The sequence below is a fragment of the Cynocephalus volans genome, chromosome 15 (assembly GCF_027409185.1).
Source record: "Cynocephalus volans isolate mCynVol1 chromosome 15, mCynVol1.pri, whole genome shotgun sequence".
Classification (NCBI taxonomy): Eukaryota; Metazoa; Chordata; class Mammalia; order Dermoptera; family Cynocephalidae; genus Cynocephalus; species Cynocephalus volans.
Window position 1 is genome coordinate 11,189,162 of NC_084474.1, and position 7,816 is coordinate 11,196,977.

The window sequence follows — 7,816 nt, forward strand, 5'->3', positions numbered from 1 at the left end:
GCCTCGTCCAGGCAGTTCCAGCTTCCTCAGCAGCAATCCACACTCGCTGTCTCCACTCTCCCAATCCCTATGTTTACTCCACAACTCACCACCCTAGAACCTTTGCCCGCAAACCTGCTGAGTTTGCCAGCCCCATCAACATCTCTGTCCTCCGAGGCTGCTCCTCTGGACCCTGTCTGAGGCCTTTTTTGCATCTCTCACTTTAGTTCTCAGGCACAATCAGTTAAATTAGTGGTTCTTAACCTCCTGGGGGCCATGGACATTCCTACAAATTTAATGAAAGCCATGGATCCTTTCCTGAGAAAAATGAAGCATGGATAATAAAAAATAATATATTATATATATGAATTTATATATACACATATGCATGTGTATGTGTGTGTGTGTGTTCCATTCACTTTCAGAGAGGAATCATGGATCAGCTGGGCACAAACCACCGGCTGTGGCCATGAGCTCATGTGACACTGAGGACATCTTTGCGATTGCTTGCTAGTCATCCCTAATTCATGAAGTGTTCCTCCTGTCCTTGTGTAAATTCCCCTCTCTAAACCCGTTTTCTCTTTGTCTAGTGACATCAAATAGCACGAAAATATCAAAGACAGATTTTTCTTGAGGTTGGCGCCTAAGGCTCAAGTCCTAGTGTATGTCAGAGGTTTGATGAAGTCACTTTACAAAGAGTGGATCTATGTCTCTGAACAGGTCTTGAACATGCCACTCAGGGAAGGCTCTAGCAGGTTCCTGGACACCTTCTCTCCAAGGCATTTATAGCTGCTCATAATGACTGAGAAGCCCAAGAGGTTTTCTGTTTGTTTGTTTCCCTTTGTTTTCTATTTCTGTTTTGTGGTAGAATTGAAAAAGCCCGCATGGACACATCACCATACCAGGAGAGATTGGCTGTATCACTGAAAATTAATGTATTTTCAACAATCCTCTCTGGCCTCTGCCTCCCAAGTACAGTTATTAATCAGAGCTGCTACTGGTTATAACTGCTGTTGTTTCACAAACCCACAAGTCTGAAAAAACAGCCGCTCTGTTACAGTGAGAAAGAAGGCTGTACGGGCAATATGGCCCAGTATTTATTAACTGACCACTCACTCAGACATAATTTTCATACCGAGCTCCTGGTATGGAGACTGTCTCCCCTTTCCTCCGCCCCACCCCCCATCGACCTGGCCCTGGTTACAGGCACAGGCGGACGAGGCTGAAGACTTCCACCTCTGTTGAGGAGCAAGAGGCACCTCAGCATTCTGCAGAAGACAGAGCTATGGCTTTCCTTGCCTGGGGCTACACAGTATGGAGCCCAGGAGAAATTTCCAGAAGCAGGGATTTAGGAGGCTCCCCAGCCACAGCCAAGGCAAGAATCAAAACCTTATCACTAAATCTTCATAGGGACCAGAGAGAAGAGGAATCCAGCTTCTAAGCAGGACAGAAGGAAGCAAAACTGAAGAGACTCCTGAGTCACAATGTTCATTGGACGTTAAGTAATAGCCATTTATGACCCAAATAGGACTCAAATTCTTTTTTTTGACTGGCACAGTATATTAAAATTTTCCAATTAAATGCCAATATTAGAAATTGAGATATTTCACATAAAATATCTGGATTCCAGCTTTCCTAGAGAAGGTAAAAGGAAGCCTGCATCCTAACATGGCAGCACAGGGCGGAGCTGAACGCCTGCCCCACCCCGGCCGTGAGGAGCGCTCCTGCGGCCTCTGTGGTAGTCACCTGGCCCCGCAGCCATCTGAGCTCCCACCTCCAAGGTTAAATGGCTTCAGCAGTTTTAATACTGTGAGTCGGATAAACTGAAGCAGTTACAGGGGGAGAAATGAAGTGGACACTCCTGTCCCCGTACGTAAAGACAACGTATTTACATGAAACATAAAAAAACATTTTTTAAAAATAATTTATTTATTGAATCAAAATTGATTATATATATTTTGGGGGTTGAACATTGAGATATGTTGATTAAATCAGTATTACTAGCATACATATTGTTACAAATCGTAATTATTCTTTATGCCCCTTGTCCAACTTCTCCCCTTCCCCCATTCCCTCCCCTTCCCCCCTCTAATTGCCCTAGATTTCTTCTCTCCTTCTGAAAGAATCATGGTTACTCTGTTAACTTGTCGCCTAGATGATCTGTCCAATGCTGAGAGGTGTGGTCAGGTCCCCCAATATTATCATAGAGCAGATGCTTCTTCTGTCACTCTGAAATGGGTTTTGTGGAGAGAGACATCCTCTTCTTTTCTTTTCTTTGTCTCTGCTTGTGTGAATGCACTCCAGTGGTTGGCGGACCATCTGTGTGGTGGCTGTGGCGTCTAGCCGCTTTTGCAGCAGCCATGCTTATTGTGGTGGCTATGGTGGGCCACCCACGTGAGGGTGCTGTTTTTGGCATGCTCCTTGGCACTGGTGGTATGCATGGTTGTGGGGTGTGTTTGGTACCCTTCTCCATGCCTCTGGTCCCAGGCAGAGCCCAAGGCACTGGCACCATGTGCCTGGTTGTGGGAGGGGTGTCCACTCCCCTTCTCCATGTCCTGGGTCCCTGGGTGGGCCCTGAGGTACAGGCGCAGTGTGCCTCGTTGTGGGAGAGAGGTCCATTCCCCTTCTCCTTGCCTCAGGTCCTCGGGCAGGCCCCAAGGTGCTGGCGTGGTGTGCCTGGTTGTGGGAGGGTGGTCTGGTCCCCTTCTCCATGCCCCGGGTCCCCAGGTGGGCTCCAAGGTGTTGGCATGTTGTGCCTGGTTGTGGGAGAGAGGTCCATTCCCCTTCTCCTTGCCTTAGGTCCCTGGGCAGGCCCCAAGGTCCTGGTGTGGTGTGCCTGGCTGTGGGAGGGTTGTTCAGTCCCCTTCTCCATGCCCTGGGACCATGGGCAGGCCCTGAGGTGCTGGCTTGGTGTGCCTGGTTTTGGGAGAGAGGTCCAGTCCCATTCTCCATGCCTCAGGTCCCTGGGAGGGTCCTGAAGCACTGGCACAGTGTGCCTGGTTGTGGGAGAGAGGACCATTCCCCTTCTCCTTGCCCCAGTTCCCTGGGTGGACTCTGAGTTGCTGGCATGTTGTGACTGGTTGTGGGAGAGAGGTCCAGTCCCCCACTCCATACCCTGGGTCCCTGGGTGGGCCCCAAGGTGCTGATTCAATGTGCCTGATTGTGGGAGGGTGGTCCATTCCCCTTCTCCTTGCCTCGGGTCCCTGGGCAGGCCCCAAGGTGCTGGCATGGTGTGCCTGTTTGTGGGAGGGGGTCCAGTCCCCTTCTCCATGCTTCAGGTCCCCAGGCTGGCCCCGAGGCACTGGTGCAGTTTGTCTGGAAGTGGGAGTGGGGTCCGGTCCCCAGATCCAAGCCTCCAGTTCCCAAGCAGGCCCCAAGGTGCTGGTGGTGTGCCTGGGCCGGAACTAATTTTTTGTTCTTGGCCCCTAACATGGGGGAACTTCCTGTGGGAACCAGTGCTTGAGCTGTGTGGTTGTTTAAATTGCTACTTTGCTGCTGTTTCCCTAGGGAAGGCTTTTTGTGCAACTCAGGGTTTAATGGTTGACCTTATAGGCACTTCCGGCTCTCCAGAGACCCGGTGGATCTGTGTTCTGTAGGATCTCTGATCTGGACCTGAGTCTTTTCATCAAACTGCACCCCACGCAATTCTGCATTCCCGACCAGTCTCCTGTGAGTGGCCCTGTGCTGATTGGAGGGCAGATTGGCTGTCCTTGCTGTGCCCCAGTGTTCCCCTGGTGGGCACGTCTCCCCCACTGCCCGTGCTGCAAACACTTCCCATGGGACGGGCCATGCGCTGCTCCCTTGCGATGACTCACCAGCTTCTGAGTGGCTCTCTTTTTTCATTTGTTCTGGCTCTTCACTCCTGAGTGGGTCCCCATGAACCCTATTAGTGGTCTTGCTGTCCTGGGGGCTGCCAAGGCCCTCTTCTCTCCTGCTACCTCCGAGTAACTCCATCTGAAGGGCACAGCTGCAGCTCCCGCCGGCTCCTGCTCCATGCGCTGATCAGCTCCAGCCTTAAAGCAGCCGCGGCCCAAAATGCTCAGAGCAGCTTTTTCTTTCTCTCATCGTACTTTCTCCTGCCTTCATGAACTCCGTAGGTGCTCAGTAGTGTTTCAACTTTTTTTTTTTGGTGGCTGACTGGTCCAGGGATCAAACCCTGGCCCCTGGCATTATCAGCACCATGCTGTAACCAGCTGAGCTAATCAGCCATCCCTTAATATTTTTTTGTAAATCATTGTCTGCTTTTCATTATGAGTGAAAATGTGCTCTTTAATCTTGTTCGTTGGATTATAAGATAATGGTTTATTCTTTTCTTATTACACAAAGCACCTACTGTGAGTCAGGCACTATTCTAGGCTCTAGAAATGCTTCAGAAGTCAGTCTCTTCCCTTCAAACCTTACTTATTGTGGAGAGATAAGAAACAAACAAATATCATTACTGCTTAGATTGATAAATAATATGAAGTAAATTAAGCAAGGAAATGTGGGGGGAGGCTACTTTAGATAGGGTTAGATTTTCTAATCAATTACCCATTTTTTTCAACATGTAGAAAGTGATGACACATACACCCCCTACCCCCACATGTAAGCACACTTCCTGCCTTCCAGGAGCTCTCAAGAGCCAGCTTCAGTAACTGCATCTTGCCTTTCACAGCACAGGACACGCATTAGAAAGTGAAGTGTAAGGACGCTAATCATTCAGACAGTTCAGAGCCTAACCCGGTTGTCTGCCTAATCCCTTAAGTGCCTGGCTGAGCACAGCCCACCTAGTGGATCCAGCTCTAAACAGTCTGGAGGAAACATTGTTAACCTCCTGGCTTGCTGCTTGGACAATGAGGTCACTTCTCTGATGTGTGGATGTTACTTTACTAAGTACCATGAGTGTTTTACCCTGCTCACCTTTCAATCGGCTTATTTTCCATGTGAGAAAATTTTCTCTATGGCAACAAATTCAAAGTTTCTTTATTCATTCCCCACTATGTCAAAATTAACACAATGAGAAAATGAGTATATGTGGTAAAATAAACATCATTTTAACTGGAGATATGTTTAATCAATCTTTGTGGATTAAAAAATATATATACAGCATTGAATATATTTCTGAGGCAAACTAGTCATCTATGAAAATGTTTAAAATCTAATTTCATAGCATTACATCTGAAATAATATACTTTATTGAGTCCATACTAATCATGAAACCCCTTTAGGCTATTTTCTGTGTTTAAGCAAAATATGTCTCCTCCACAAGTTCTTATCTGTCATTCAATAGCCTCTTCACTTTTATAAAAATAGCTCTCAGCTCTCTACATAATTATAAGCAAAAACTACTTCTTTTTTTTAAATGCAGTAAATATCGTAATTACCATAAGTACAACTAACTAAAAACATAGTATTCTCATTCGTTATTACATAGCATTAATTCTTCTCATTCGTTATTACATAGCATTGCAGAATTCCATTTCCCCCCAGGTTTTTAAAACATAATTACTTTTAAATCTTTGCCCACAGGCCAAAACAAATAAAACCAAAAATGTAGCTTCATAATATTCCTGAAGCCAAAGGGCATTTCTGAACTTGCTCTTCTGATGGACAAAGAAGTATGTGTGTTTACACGCACAGACAGACACAGAACACTCAGTTATGGACGAGCCCAAAGGTGCGTATGATACAGAGATAATGTGTCTTCAGGACACCAACACGAACAGTTGGAAGGTGATAAAAAGTCAATGATTCTACTGTCTGTGATTAACAAGCAACTAACGCTTTGTCTACTCTTTAAAAGGATGAGGGTTTTCCATTGCTCTGTTGTAAGTTTCTGACTTTTTACTTTTTGTTTTGTTTTGTTTTGTTTTGGCAGCTGGTGGGTATGGGGATCAGAACCCTTGACCTTGGCGGTACCGACACCACACTCTAACCAACTAAACTAACGGGCCAGCCCCTGATTTTTTCACTGTTGTTTTTAAATTAAAATAATTGAACATATCAGGGTATTTTGTCACATTCTAAGCAGCATCTGGGCAACCCATACATTACTCTCACTCCCTGACGTACATCTCCCCAGTCCAAGAACAGCAGGACTTTTAAAAATTTAAGACAGCGATACCATATGTTCGAACTTTGAAAGATAGAAATTGTCTCAGGATCCTAATTATCAATTCATAAAATTAATATTTATATACACACATACACAGTAATCATATTCTAATAGCATAACCTCTGCCACAAATATCTTTAATTAAAACAAACACAGATTTTTCATATTTCAGTTTTAATAAAATTCACATTTCAAATTAATGCAAATAAATATTACAAATTCTGAATTAATGAATTTAAATATTATTAAATAAGAATTATAAAAGTGGACTTCATACATAATTATTTAACAAGCATATTAATAAAAGTTATATACAAAAAAGTCATCCCTTCCCACTAGTACTCTCAGACATAATTTACACAATTAAATGTTTAATAGGGAATTTTAACCATATAAGAAAATAATATATCTAGCAAAAATAAAGTAAAATAGCATAATTTTGAATATTCTATTTGCAATATGTGATTTAAACCATTTTTAAAAATTACAAATTACTGTATATACAAAGATAAACCAAGAAAACCTCCATTCTATGGTAGGACACAGCTAATTAGTTATTTTGGGGAACTCTTTTATATTACTCATGTTAATATCCACAAAACTAGATGCTTCATCTCTTTTACATTTAGTCTGATTCCAGGCACTTTTTTCTTCAGTTAGACTTGCATTCTTAAGAAATGTCTGTAGGGGGAGGGAGGCGAGAAGAAAAATGTTTATGACCTGGTTTTTACCATACTTAAAAATATGTATAGTTTTAATAGCTATATTTTGCCTAATTTTGCTTAAAGGATTTGTGGACTCTTCATTTACAGTCTACTCTTAAAAATGCACACTAATGTGTTTGTGGAACAAGAGTAAGGTTAACCAATACTTTTGGGGATATAAAATGATTTCCCTATTAAACTTTTACGATATATAAACATGCCAAAAAATGAACTTGACATCACCTAAATAACTCATAAGATATTCTTAAAATTTATTAATCTGTAATATTGTGATTGTAATATCTTGTTAAATAATGACAAACAGATACTATCACAGAAAACTACAAAAGAAATCACTAAATCTCTAAACTCTACAATTTTAAAGAGACATATTTATTAGTTTTGTCTTTTATGGATCTAGTCTCAGAGGAATGTAAGTTTACATACAATATTTTAAATTACAATACAGTACTTGTTTGGGGAAACTTTTCCAGTTATGTTGTTCGCTGGACTTCACATAAATTTATTCATTTACATAAAATATATTTTAAAACAACAAAAAAGACAAATACAGCTTTATATAGGTCATTTCAATAGCCAAATACATTTTCTTGATTTATTCATGCTTTGTTTGCATTACTGCATTATTAAATAGTATTGAGACAGGTTGAGAATAATTGATTCAGGTATCTTGCCACTGAATACTGAAATGATCTAGCATATTTTCTTAATCTAAAAAAAGGGAGAACTTTTAATTTAGCAACTGTAAATATGCAGAACTAGCAGTTCTAATTATTATCATTAATTTGTAATAATAGCTTTTAAAATAAGAACAAGGATTGTCTCAGTAATTGTCACGACAAACCTGTGAGACAGTTTAAGTAAATCCTCATGCGGTTATTAGGGATAGACTTAGTTACGCTGGCCAGTTCAAAATATTCAAGGATCCTTCTAGACTACAGGTGCTCTCTATGACTCTCACTCACACCTTCACAACCTGAGAAACCACAGTTTCCGTAAAGGGACTTGTCCGTGGTGC